The 15,685-nt window shown below is 28.9% G+C and overlaps 1 pseudogene; it reads left to right on the top strand.

Annotated features, from left to right (window-relative positions):
• Positions 1-14,454: 14,454 nt before the first annotated feature.
• On the top strand, positions 14,455-14,571 carry LOC145241896 (5S ribosomal RNA; annotated as a pseudogene).
• The last annotated feature ends 1,114 nt before the right edge of the window (positions 14,572-15,685 follow it).

The following is a 15,685-nucleotide window of genomic DNA, read 5'->3' as shown; positions in this document are numbered from 1 at the left end:
ATTAGGCAAATTTATTTTAATGACATAAAAACATACCTCGACTAAAAATTGGTTGTCTGAAAATTTAAAATAAATTGGTAACGTACAAACATGGTTTTATTTCTTTAGAACGAACCAACTTTACATTTTTATATATAGAGATATATGTATATATATGCATATATATGTATATATAAATATTTATGTATATAAGTGTATATATGAATATATATATATGTAGATATGTATACATATATATAGATATATGTAGATATGTATACATATATATATATATATAGATATATGTAGATATGTATACATATATATATAAATATATGTATATACATATATATGAATGTTTATATATGCATGCATGTATATATGAATGTTTTTATATGCATGTATATATGTATATATATACGTGTATATAGGAATATATATATAGGTTATATGCACATATACATATATGTATAAGTATACACACATATATATGTATCTGCGTCTATATATAGTTATGTATATATATATATATATATGAATATATTTGTGAATATGTGTATATATATATTCATATATATATTATATACATCCATGTATATGTATTCATATATATATATATATTCATATATATATATGTATATATGTATTCATATATATATATATATATATTCATATATATATGTATATATTTATTCATATATATATATATATATGTATATATGTATTCATATGTATATATGTATTCATATATATATACATATATATGTATATACATATATATATACATATATGTGTATATATAGGTATGAATATATATATGGAAAACTATATGTATATATATATATATGTATATACATATATACATGTATCTATATACAAATGTATATATATGCATCTTTATATATGTATATATATTCATATATATATATATGTGTGTATATACGTATATATATAAATGTGTGTATATATATATATATATGTATATGTCTTTATATATGTATATACATACATATGTATATATATGTGTATATATGTGTATAAAAAGAAGTTGGCTTGAGACTAACATGTAACAATTAATCTGACATAATTATATTTATGTATGTTTATATGGATGCTTATGTACATATGTATGGGTGTGTATATTAGTATCTGTATATGTGTGTCTATATTTATTAATATCTATGTGTGTATGTGTAGTCATTTATATACGTTTGTATGCATGTATGTGTGTATATGCATATTTTTTATGTGTATGCATGCGTGTGTGGGTATGTATGTTTGTATGTTTATGAATGCATATATATGTATCCGTATGGATATGTAGGTAATTGTATATATATATATATATATATATATATATATATTTATATATATATATACATATGAGTACGTATATGAATGGGTAATTATATGTGTGTATGTATTTGTATTTTTGTGTGTATATGTGCATATATGTATATGTATATTTGTATGAATGCATGTGGGTAAGTATATGTATGTTTGTGTTTTATGCATTGTGTATGTATATGGGTATATATAAACGTATGGTTATAAACACATACATATGTATGTATGCACGTATATATTTATATGTGTGTATACCAATGGCCGTCTGGTGTAATTTTGCATGTCTGTCAATGTATGTGTATGTGTGCTTATTGTGTATTGTTCATATATGCATGTATATATGTCTGTGATATGTGTACATAGATATGTGTGCGTGCCTGTATATGTAAATTTATGTATACCAATTAACGTCTTTAATGTCATGTCTGCTTGAGCATGTGAATTCGCCTGCAAGACTTTGTTATTCTCAGGCTCATGAACTTTCAGTGTCTGCGGGAGTGGAACTCGTCCGACAAGATGTTGCCATAATCATGTGTATATACATATATATGCATATACATACATATATAAAATATTTGTGTATATACATATATATATATATATACACATACATATGTATGTATATATGTGTGTATATATGCATATGTATATATATGCACATATACGTATATATATGTATATATGTGTATATATGCATATATGTTTATGCATATATGCATATATATTTATGTATATATGCATATATATATGCATGTTTATGCATATATATATGAATATATATGCATGTATATTAATATATGTCTATACATGCATATTTTTATTTATATATACATATATCCTTATGTATATATATATACACACATATATATATATATATGTATACATGAATATATGTATATGTATACATGAATATATGTATATATACATGTATATCTGTATGCATATATATATATATGTATATAAATATATGTGCATATATATGTATGTATATGGATATATGTATGTGTTTATATATGTATGTGAATGTATATATTATTATATCCATGTATATAGATGTATATATCTATATATATATTTATGTATATACACTCATATTCGTATATATGTATAGATATACGTATATATATATATGTATATATATACGTATATATTTATATATATATACATTTATGTACATATATATATATGTTTATATGTATATGTATGTATATATATATTTATGTATATATATGTATATATATATATTTATGTATATATATGTATATATATATATTTATATGTATATACGTGTTTATATATATGTGCATATATATATATATATCTATATACACATATATATATATATATACATGCACGCACATATATATGTATATATACATATACTTACATGTATATACGAATATACATATATATATATGTATATACGTATATATATATATATATATATATATATATATATATATATATATATATATATATATATATATATGCATTTTGAAAACCGTAATTATCGTCAAAACATTCATTTGGATTTGGAGTTTAACTTATAAATCTACGTAATTTATATATATATATATATATATATATATATATATATATATATATATATATATATGTGTGTGTGTGTGTGTGTGTGTGTGTGTGTGTGTGTGTGAGGATAGAGAGAGACCGACAGACAGACGGGGACCGAGTTAGAGGTGTTGATATGCATGTCTATCTATCGTTTCTTTAAGTAAGATAATGTTTTTTTTTTTGTTTTTTTTGCTTGCTAAAGTTAATTCAACCATCTTCGAACAAGACGCGCAAACCATTTCGTGATGAAAATGTAGCGGAAGTATTCAGGCTTTCTTTTCGTGTTTTTATTACATACGTTGACGCGCTCCTTTTCATCAGATTATCATAGTTAAGAATTTATGAACCTTGCCAGTAACAGATGGGTTTACATATCACGGAGTTTATTGAACTGTATTATCTTTACTGCGGTCGTAGAATGATGATTAGAGGTGACCTTTTTCTTGTCTAGAAGAGACTAATTATATTAATGTTCATAATTAAGTATATGTCTATAAAGTTGAAATACCCGTGTGCGGGCAATTCTCAATTTCAACCGCTTTCGTTTGGAAAAAAAAGGCTTGTTAAAGGGGTCGAAATTGAAAAATTGATACGTCTTGGGTCTTATCGTATTTTTTTCTTTTTCTCCACTGTTTCACGGCTGTGCATACGTGAATCCTGACAAAGATCTTATATTTAGAATGGTAGGTTTGAAAACACTTTTTAAAGATCGTCTGAAGCTTGCCTAATTTTTATCGTACTAAACTCGCTATATTTAGATGTCTGAACTCGAGTATTTTTTCTTTACATACAGTAAACTCTTTAAAAAATGTATGTATTAAAATATAAAAATTCATGCGTATTTTATGCGGCCTACTATATATTTATATACATATATGCGTGTGTATTTATAGATAATTCACGTTTCTTAAATATTTTTTGCATACGAAATGACGTCCCCTGTAAAGGTATAGTCTATTAAAAGGTGGAAGAATACGTTGGAAGAGAGGATTACGTGTGAGATACGCGTTTCGTCATAGCAGTAATAAGAAGTAATGTGTTGCAGAAAATGAGGAAATAAATGTTGTTACAACGGGAACAAATCAGGTCGAAGTTATTTCCTATTCCTAGTTTATGTATCGACTTAGGCTACAACGTGTTTGATAACGTTATATACACAATCATCCGCCAAGGAAACTACGCAGAGCATTTATTTGTGTAACGTTGGCGGAAATATCCACTCTCACTGTCAAATAAATTTTAATACAACTATCGTAACAGAAGGATTAGCTGTTCAGAAAATAATTGAACCGGAATCCCTTCTTGTTTTTTTTTTTAATTTTCGCTTTCACGATTAAAAATCATACATCGCAATTCTCCTCGGCTTGTGTACAGTTTCATTTCAAACTGTTCACATTTATTCAGTCTACGATTTGGTGTCTTTATTTTTTCGTTTTTGTTTCAACCTCCCACGGCAAATCACGCTGGGATCAAAGTGAGCGCCAAGCAATGACGTCACAAAATAAACTATTTACCTTTTTTCTTTCGTTTTAAATAAAAATTCAATTAAATAATATGACACAAATACATTTAAAATAAAGACAACATGAAATCATTCCGGTAGAAAATTAAGATAAGAGAAAAAAAAATACGAAACCATTTATCGTTTCTAGATTTACCGCAGTAATGTTCTTTTGTGTCGAATCAATGTCGTGATTTAAGCTTGACTCGAAAACACCTTTGGAAATTAGAGAAAGTGTAAGAGGGAGAAAGAGGAGGGGACGCGATAGAGGGATAAAGAGGAGGGAGGCGGAAGGGGGAGAAAGAAGAGGGACGCGAGAGAGAGAGTTAAAAGATGAGGGATGCAGGAGAGTGAGAAAGGGGACGCCAGGGAAGGAGAAAGAAGAAAAGGCAGAAGAGAAAAAAAGGGGGAAAGAGAAGTAGAGAGAGAGAGAGAGAGAGAAAAAAAAAAGGAATTGTTGTGTATGAATTAGACACAGGAAGCCGATCACACTGATCGTGGAGTTTGCAAGAGAAAAGCGGAAACCACGACGCCTCGCGGGGTTTGTTTTGGAGAACAGCGGGGAAGCTGTTAAGATTCGATTAACAAAGTATATAGGCGCGTACGAATGGAAGTGTTTAAAAGAACGTTTTCATTTTTTTTTTTTTTGTCTATTTTTTTTTTAAACAACGTCTTTGAAATGAAAAGGCTATTCGCCAGCATTTTTTAAATACGGCGTTTCAAAGAGATTGACTGTAAGCTTAACGACAGGGGCAATTTAATCCTTTAAAATCAAGCCAGTAGACCATTCCTATAGTGATCCGGTCTCTGCCGATTTTGTGAAGAGAGTAAAGTTCTGTGCAGTTCTAGGAGGTCAACGTTCCCGGGCTTTGCCTTTTCATTTTAACAAGGGTTTAAATTATTGGTAATCCCCTGAGGCGCACTCACTGGTGAATGCCGAGCGGGCTACCCAGGTACAGTCTGTAGGTCAGATTGTCCCTCCTCTGGAGAGCTGACTCCTCAATCCCAGTTCCCGACCCTGGTGTCTAAGTTCTTGCAGAGGGAGAGCACTAAATACCTATTTGAAGAATAACGACACAATCATATTCTATAAAGTACATTGTCGTTGAAAACGTTAACAATGTTCTTATTATTGTTCGCGCGTGCACATAGTCGAAAATGCCGACATGAAGTGTTATATCGAACGTATTAACAAACTAACAAACATATTGACATTTTTCCTATTATGAACCTTTTGACTACGCTCATGAAATTATATTGTTGTCCTTTCATCTTCCTGCGGCTTCTCAAATTTTCACCCTCTAATCTATAATACAAATCTAATCTGTCGGGTTAAATATATGTACGTATGTTTGTTTGTATGTTTGATACTTACGACAGAAGCATCAGATTTTCACCAGATCGGTATCTTTTTGAAGCTCGAAAAACTGATTAAGATAGTTCCTTTCAACCTTAATTGGGCACTTTTCTACAGGGGGAGGTCGCTTTTTTTTCGCCGATATTTTCGAAAGGCATACCCTCTTTTCGATTGACTAGCCTTTATATAAACTTTCGATGGCCGCAACAACAAACGTGGCTTTTTTCCCTACATTTTTCCTCCTTCGCGCTACGGGTTCGAGCCAGGCTGTCTACTACCACTTAAAAAAAAAATAGCTCAGCACACACCTCCAAACCGCCGGACAACGTCGGGCACCCATGCCAGTATATTTGAAAAAGAAACTGAAAAAAACTGGACAATAAAATACAGATGGGCATTTCGTTTATATTTAAAGTAGCGTAACGACCTGACGTTATAGGGAACTCAATAAAATCATTATCATATACGTTTAAATATGTTGAAATATACATACATAAATGTTATTTTTGTACTGTAAATTCTTTCAGCAATTTCTGGGGCTGGTATCATAATAAGTGGTACTCCAACACACACACACACACATATATATATATATATATATATATATACATATATATATATGATCCAAATAAAATTTATACACTCTTTAGATTATCTCAACTTGCTACATGTATATGGGATGCCACATTTCCAAGAAATGTTTAGGAATAAAAAATGTACTTCCAGAAGGATGGGACACTTCCCACTATCATCCTGACGTAAGAGCAAACCTTGATAGTCACCTACGAAACAGTTAAGACGAAGAGGAAGTATCGAGTACTGTCCACGCTCACCGAATTTTAACCCCTCATGGAGTTTTCTCTTGTTGGGGGTTGCGGGGGCGTGTAAAACACAGGGTTCACACAACAAAACAGGCAGCAATAGATGATGTGATAACAACTATTGAAAGAAGATTATCCACATACCAATTGATCTGACAAGAAACGTTTTCGATTCAATCAATGAGCGTTGTCAGCTGTTCATGGAGCACAATAGTCATTAATTTGAACGTTTTTGATAATTAGTTGATGTCTAGATTTGCTCAGAATATTTTTCCGTTTGATACTTTTTGTTTTAAAAGTAAATCTTGGTTTTATGGTCATTTAAAGAGTGCATATTGGGGCACCCTGTATAGAGGGAAGGATAGTGTCTGTTGCGTGTATATCACATTACGGGGTGTGTATTACTGTACACATAGATTCGAAAAAGTTGTCAAAAAACAAATATAGAACAAATAAATGTTATCAAAGGCAAGATAAGTTACTTTTCTACCTAACTGGATATATTTTTTGTGTTTTTATTCAGTGTAACATGTTTATTCAGCTCGAAAAACATGCAGTGTTTACCGATGTATTGGAAAATTCAAAATGGCAGCCGACTCTCTCTCGGAGAGGGTACGTTCGGGAAAAGGTATTATAAATAATAAACTAGACAAAATACTGTTAGAAATTCGCTCAATATATGTTACCGTGACATAAGTTGACATATATTCGGTTGTTTTCTAACAGTATTTTGTCTAGTTTATTATTTATAATACCTTTTCCCAAACGTACCCTCTCCGAAAGAGAGTCGGCTGCCATTTTGAATTGTTTTTCGAGCTGAATAAACATGTTACACTGAATAAAAACACAAAACATATATCCAGTTAGGTAGAAAAGTAACTTATCTTGCTTTTGATAACATGTATTTGTTCTATATTTGTTTTTTGACAACTTTTTCGAATCTATGTGTACAGTAATACAAACCCCGCATTACGTTTGTCTTTTATACAAGTATGTGCAAAATATGCATATGTGTAATGCGCATGTGTGAGTGTGTATGTTTCTTTGTATCTATGTAATCGTGATAGATCTAGTGTCTGTATATGGCCGTGTTCATAATGTTTTATCGTCTTAGTGATACTTGTATATATATATACGACATAGTCACATTGACACACAGGTGCCTACTGTATCACCGAAGTTAAGCAAGGTTGTGCGTAGTCAGTACTAAATGGCTGACAATGTGTGGCCTTCGAAGTTCTCTGTGTGCTCTACGCTTATTTCGGCATTGTTTTTGGTCGTTGGACATCGTGCAACTGGACTCAAATAATGCCAATTATGGAGAGGTGTTGCGTGTGATTGTTCAACCCTTGCTTAAGAATTACACAAGCAGTTTATCCTACAGAGTTCTGCTAGTGCATGTATGTATAAGCAAACGTTGCCATACTTTTTTTTTTTCTCTCGGCTTCGTCGTTCATAGCTACAAAGGGGACTGCACGATCTAAACACTACGTTGGTGGATTCTTTTAATTTATCTTTTATCTTAATCTTTCTGATTGTCGGCGGTTCTCGATTTTTTTTATGTCGGCCGTTTTGAACTCATTTTGCATTTCTTTCTCCGACGCATTTTTGCGCCAATTTTGACCACTTCTGCTCCATCCAAAATCGAAAACATTTTAATAGCTGTGAGTGAGTGACATGAGTGTGTTCTCTTCGTAGTGTACCTATTGCTACCTCTTTTTATCATATTTTTCATATATCTTGTTCGGATGTTTTGTGTTACATTGAATAGTTTATTCTCTCTACATGAGTAACAGTAGGTGTGCCAGAAATTTCCTGAAAAATAATGAATAATTCAACCCCGTCTTTCCAAGCTTATACCTCCTTGAAAAATGTAACTCAATCCCTATTTTTTTCAATTAAAGGAGCAACGACCAAGGCTTCTTAAAAAACAACAAAAAAAAAAAACAAACAGCGTATTTTTTTAAAGGTTTTAAACTTCGGACTTTACAGGTAAATTTCTAAAAAAAACACTACTTTTTTGTTTTAAATTTGAATATATTATTTATTGACCTTTTCTCTTCAATTTGTGATATATAGCACTTCGGTGAGTAAATAATTTAATTTATAATATACATTTCAAAATGTGAGCCTTGAATTATTCGACCCCCTGACTTTCCAAGCGTATAACTACTCAAAAAATATAATTCGAGCCCTAATTTTTTTTTTCAATTAAAGGCGCAAGGACCAAGGTTTCATTAAAACAAACACAAAAGAAAAAAACAAAAAAATGGTTAAAAAAAGGGTTTAAAGTTCGGACTTTACAGGTAAATTTCCAAAAAACACTACTTTTTTGTTTTAAATTTGAATATATTATTTATTAAACTTTTCTCTTCAATTTGTGATATATAAAACTCTGGTGAGTAAATTAATTACTTACTTTTTAATAGACACTTGAAAATGGGAGGCGTGAATTAAAAAAAAAACGTTTGTCTAAAATAGTATATTCGGTTTATTTGAAAGAGCATAACATTTCACATTGACCCTGAAAATATCGTAACAATAGAATCAATAAAAAATGATGATAGATGTTTAAACTTTAAAAATTGAAAAATATTTAGTTCGTAAAATTCATTACTGTTTTTTAAAAATAAAAAAAATATATATTTCTATTACTTTTAAAACAACTTTAATAGTTTATTTTGGAAGTATCATCCATAAAAAAATAAAAAAAAACACTTTTGAAAGAGAAATTACGAGTTTTTTTTTTTTATATTTTATCGGCAGTTTCGTGTTAGGGGTGTAAAAATTCCTACACAAATTCTGATACACCTAGAGTAACCCTGTTGTTTACACTTTGTTTTCATATATACTGATGTTTTAAGGAAAACAAAAACATGCGAATCTCAACCCCTATCCCTAACTCAAGTAGACCAACGAAGCGTGCTAAAACATACGTTTCCCGTGACTCACCGTGTATATTTTGGGTGTTAAACCTGTATAAAGAAATTGTCTCGTTGTATGGTTTTGTTGAGGAGACTCTTGTCCTGCTGTATCCATTTTTTTCTTTTATATAGATCCTGACGTGGCTTGGAATCCAGTTGAAAGTGAAGTATTTATATAGTGTTATAGTTATTGTTTCATTTAGGAGATTGGTAACAAGATACTTTTTCATCTTTCAGTGATATAAGTACAGATAGAGAATCTGAAAAGATGAGATAATTTGAATGGTTATCGGTTGTTAGAATATCTAACGCAAAGTCAATGGCAGGCATCTCTGCACCTAACACAAAAGCCGCATCCAATCTTTATATTTTTATGGATGGTGAGTGATGTGTACTTTATTTCCTTCGTTGTCATTTGTACTTTATTTCCTTTGTTGTCATTTGTACTTTATTTCCTTTGTTGTCATTTGTACTTTATTTCCTTTGTTGTCATTTGTACTTTATTTCCTTTGTTGTCATTTGTACTTTATTTCCTTTATTATCATTTGTACTTTATTTCCTTTGTTGTCATTTGTACTTTATTTCCTTTATTGTCATTTGTACTTTATTTCCTTTGTTGTCATTTGTACTTTATTTCCTTTGTTGTCATTTGTACTTTATTTCCTTTGTTGTCATTTGTACTTTATTTCATTTATTTTCATTTTTACTTTATTTCCTTTATTGTCATTTGAACTGTATTTCCTTTGTTGTCATTTGTACTTTATTTCCTTTATTGTCATTTGTACTTTATTTCCTTTATTGTCATTTGTACTTTATTTTCTTTATTGTCATTTTTACTTTATTTCCTTTATTGTCATTTGTACTTTATTTCCTTTGTTGTCATTTGTACTTTATTTCCTTTATTGTCATTTGTACTTTATTTCCTTTGTTGTCATTTGTACTTTATTTCCTTTGTTGTCATTTGTACTTTATTTCCTTTGTTGTCATTTGTACTTTATTTCATTTATTTTCATTTTTACTTTATTTCCTTTATTGTCATTTGAACTGTATTTCCTTTGTTGTCATTTGTACTTTATTTCCTTTATTGTCATTTGTACATTATTTCCTTTATTGTCATTTGTACTTTATTTCATTTATTGTCATTTGCACTTTATTTCCTTTATTGTCATTTGTACTTTATTTCCTTTATTGTCATTTGTACTTTATTTCCTTTATTGATATTTGTACTTTATTTCCTTTATTGTCATTTGTACTTTATTTCCTTTATTGTCATTTGTACTTTATTTCATTTGTTGTCATTTGCACTTTATTTTCTTTGTTGTCATTTGTACTTTATTTCCTTTGTTGTCATTTGTACTTTATTTCCTTTATTGTCATTTGTACTTTATTTCCTTTATTGTCATTTGTACTTTATTTCCTTTATTGTCATTTGTACTTTATTTCCTTTATTGTCATTTGTACTTTATTTCCTTTATTGTCATTTGCACTTTATTTCCTTTATTGTCATTTGTACTTTATTTCCTTTATTGTCATTTGTACTTTATTTCCTTTGTTGTCATTTGCACTTTATTTTCTTTGTTGTCATTTGTACTTTATTTCCTTTGTTGTCATTTGTTCTTTATTTCCTTTATTGTCATTTGTACTTTATTTCCTTTGTTGTCATTTGTACTTTATTTCCTTTATTGTCATTTGTACTTTATTTCCTTTATTGTCATTTGCACTTTATTTCCTGTATTCTCATTTGTACTTTATTTCCTTTATTGTCATTTGTACTTTATTTACTTTGTTGTCATTTGTACTTTATTTCCTTTGTTGTCATTTGTACTTTATTTCCTTTGTTGTCATTTGTACTTTATTTCATTTATTTTCATTTTTACTTTATTTCCTTTATTGTCATTTGAACTGTATTTCCTTTGTTGTCATTTGTACTTTATTTCCTTTATTGTCATTTGTACTTTATTTCCTTTATTGTCATTTGTACTTTATTTTCTTTATTGTCATTTTACTTTATTTCCTTTATTGTCATTTGTACTTTATTTCCTTTGTTGTCATTTGTACTTTATTTCCTTTATTGTCATTTGTACTTTATTTCCTTTATTGTCATTTGTACTTTATTTCCTTTATTGTCATTTGTACTTTATTTCCTTTGTTGTCATTTGTACTTTATTTCCTTTGTTGTCATTTGTACTTTATTTCCTTTGTTGTCATTTGTACTTTATTTCCTTTATTGTCATTTGAACTGTATTTCCTTTGTTGTCATTTGTACTTTATTTTCTTTGTTGTCATTTGTACTTTATTTTCTTTGTTGTCATTTGTACTTTATTTCCGTTGTTGTCATTTGTACTTTATTTCCTTTATCGTCATTTGTACTTTATTTCCTTTGTTGTCATTTGTACTTTATTTCCTTTATTGTCATTTGTACTTTATTTCCTTTGTTGTCATTTGTACTTTATTTTATTTATTTTCATTTGTACTTTATTTCCTTTGTTGTCATTTGTACTTTATTTCTTTTATTGTTATTTGTACTTTATTTCCTTTGTTGTCATTTGTACTTTATTTCCTTTGTCGTCATTTGTACTTTATTTTCTTTATTGTCATTTGTACTTTATTTCCTTTGTTGTCATTTGTACTTTATTTCCTTTGTTGTCATTTGTACTTTATTTCCTTTGTTGTCATTTGTACTTTATTTCTTTTATTGTCATTTGTACTTTATTTCCTTTGTCGTCATTTGTACTTTATTTCCTTTGTCGTCATTTGACCTTTATTTCCTTTGTTGTCATTTGTACTTTATTTCCTTTATTGTCATTTGTACTTTATTTCCTTTATTGTCATTTGAACTTTATTTCCTTTTTGTCATTTGTACTTTATTTCCTTTGTTGTCATTTGTACTTTATTTCTTTTATTGTCATTTGTACTTTATTTCCTTTATTGTTATTTGTACTTTATTTCCTTTGTTGTCATTTGTACTTTATTTCCTTTGTTGTCATTTGTACTTTATTTCCTTTGTTGTCATTTGTACTTTATTTCATTTATTTTCATTTGTACTTTATTTCCTTTATTGTCATTTGTACTTTATTTCCTTTATTGCCATTTGTACTTTATTTCCTTTGTTGTCATTTGTACTTTATTTTCTTTATTGTCATTTGCACTTTATTTCCTTTGTTGTCATTTGTACTGTATTTCCTTTGTCGTCATTTGTACTTTATTTCCTTTGTCGTCATTTGTACTTTATTTCCTTTGTCGTCATTTGACCTTTATTTCCTTTGTTGTCATTTGTACTTTATTTCCTTTATTGTCATTTGTACTTTATTTCCTTTATTGTCATTTGAACTTTATTTCCTTTTTGTCATTTGTACTTTATTTCCTTTGTTGTCATTTGTACTTTATTTCTTTTATTGTCATTTGTACTTTATTTCCTTTATTGTTATTTGTACTTTATTTCCTTTGTTGTCATTTGTACTTTATTTCCTTTGTTGTCATTTGTACTTTATTTCCTTTGTTGTCATTTGTACTTTATTTCATTTATTTTCATTTGTACTTTATTTCCTTTATTGTCATTTGTACTTTATTTCCTTTATTGCCATTTGTACTTTATTTCCTTTGTTGTCATTTGTACTTTATTTTCTTTATTGTCATTTGCACTTTATTTCCTTTGTTGTCATTTGTACTGTATTTCCTTTGTCGTCATTTGTACTTTATTTCCTTTATTGTCATTTGTACTTTATTTCTTTTATTGTCATTTGCACTTTATTTCCTTAGTTGTCATTTGTACTTTATTTCCTTTGTTGTCATTTGTACTTTATTTCCTTTGTTGTCATTTGCACTTTATTTCCTTTGTTGTCATTTTCACTTTATTTCCTTTGTTGTCATTTGTACTTTATTTCTTTTATTGTCATTTGTACTTTATTTCCGTTGTTGTCATTTGTACTTTGTTTCATTTATTGTCATTTGTACTTTGTTTCATTTATTGTCATTTGTACTTTATTTCCTTTGTTGTCATGTGTACTTTATTTCCTTTGTTTCATCTGTACGTTATTTCCTTTATTGCCATTTGTACTTTTTTTCCTTCATTGTCATTTGTACTTTATTTCATTTATTGTCATTTGTAATTTTTTTCCTTTATTGTCATTTGTACTTTTTTGTTAATGTTGTTTTTTCTTTTCTGTTTCTCCTCCCGTTATATTCTTTGTAAATAAACTGGGTTCCACCAATCCGGCTCTCTGTCCACATTTCTTAAGTTTGCTGTACAGAGCTGAATTTTCTTTAATATTTTATTCACTACGTAACATAATTGAAACTTCAATCACCTTTTTAATTGATGGTTTTATCCACCAAAAATTACATCATGCATTGTTAAATCTGCTTTACACATCCCTCTTCATACTATCATATTTATGATTAACAAAAAATCTATTTCACATTGATTTAGCTACATGAAAGATGATTTGAATTAAATTCACCATTTTTCTCAAATGAAATATTGCTATTTCATCCTCGATGATTTGACAGACCGTATTGCTGACATTTTTTTTATAATAGCAGACGAATCTACGTCTATCTACTTCAGACAGTGACTCATACATCATACGAACATCATTTTCTATTAATTCATGTCAAACAAAAATAAATATTCCTTTGTTATGATTCAATTAATTCATCTTGGAGCTCGCTTCGATTTTGACGTTGACTTGATTATTTGCCTGCCCTCTTCAGACAAAAGCTGCGAAAGTTATTTAAAATAGATGTCATTATTTTATTGTATGAAATAGTGTTCTAGCACAATTAACTCCGTCTGGCTCAGAATGTTATAAAGAAAACTATGTAATCTCTCAAAATACGTTAAACACGCATATAATTATATATATTAAAAGTGTATATCGATCCCAGGCAAGGTTAGGTTTCCTTGCTAGTGTATATATATATATATATATATATATATATATATATATATATATATACGGCATAATCACGTTGACACCCCGGTTCTCGTCAGATCACCGAAGTTAAGCAACGTTGAGCCTGGCTAATACCAGATGGGTGACCATTTGGGAATTCTAGGCGCTGTATGTGCTCTCCGCTAATCTCGGCATTGTTTCCAGTCGTCTTGTACCTCAACTTGCCAATGGTATGCAACAATGTTGATTCAGGAGAGGCGTGGTTGGAGATTGCGCAACACTTCCCATACAAATTTCACGCGCAGGCACCCTTACAGTGGGTATCCATAGCCTGTCAAGACTGAAGGAAGCGTTTATATATATATATATATATATATATATATATATATATATATATATATATATATAATTCCTTTTTTTAATATAATTGATAATATAAAACAAAATCATATATATATATATATATATATATATTATATATATATATATATATATATATATATATATATATATATATATATATATATATATATATATACATACCGCTCCCCATTAGGGGATACCAAATTGGTTAAAGGGAAAATTGTTCCCACCTCACATTTAGGTAAAAAAGCACTTTCGTCAATAATTGAATTCATTAAGACGTATCGCAAAAGCAAAAACAAATAACACACACACACACACACACACACACACATATATATATATATGTAAAAATATTTGTAACCTTTATATGTCTAATTTTAAATTAATAAGAATGTAAATATGCTAAATAGTAATCATAGTGGGGGTTATAAGTAGTTAAATGGATGAATTCGTAATCTTGTAAATGCAACACTGATCACTTAAAAAATGTATCCATTTTAAATGTGGAAATTGATGAATCACACAGGTAAGAAATTCATTTTTATAGTATGAAAAGGTTAGTAACTGCAATTAAGAATAGGAAATTGGATCAAATGTTTGTAACATGTCTTCTTCCTTAGATTAAGAGTGGTGGTGTTTGATCAACCCTGCTGGGGAGACATGATGTAATATACTGTTTTGTTTTTAAATCCCCGAAACAATGTTTCATGTAAACAACTGATGATCCCTTGAAAAGTAAATTATTGGTATCATAGTAAATTCGAGAGCAAGTTGATGCAGTGATTGCAGGTGATTAAATGACTTACTGGCTAGATGGTTTTCTAACGAATGATGAAAAATATTTTTGTATAGTTTTAAAGATTAAAAACTTCAAAAACTATATATATATATATATGATTTAACAATAATATAGTAAAATGTAC

This window comes from Euprymna scolopes, chromosome 20 (genome assembly GCF_053919585.1).
Source record: "Euprymna scolopes isolate OS-2025 chromosome 20, ASM5391958v1, whole genome shotgun sequence".
In the NCBI taxonomy this organism is placed as follows: Eukaryota; Metazoa; Mollusca; class Cephalopoda; order Sepiida; family Sepiolidae; genus Euprymna; species Euprymna scolopes.
The sequence above is the reverse complement of the archived record's forward strand: the minus strand, read 5'-3'. Positions and strand labels throughout refer to the sequence as shown.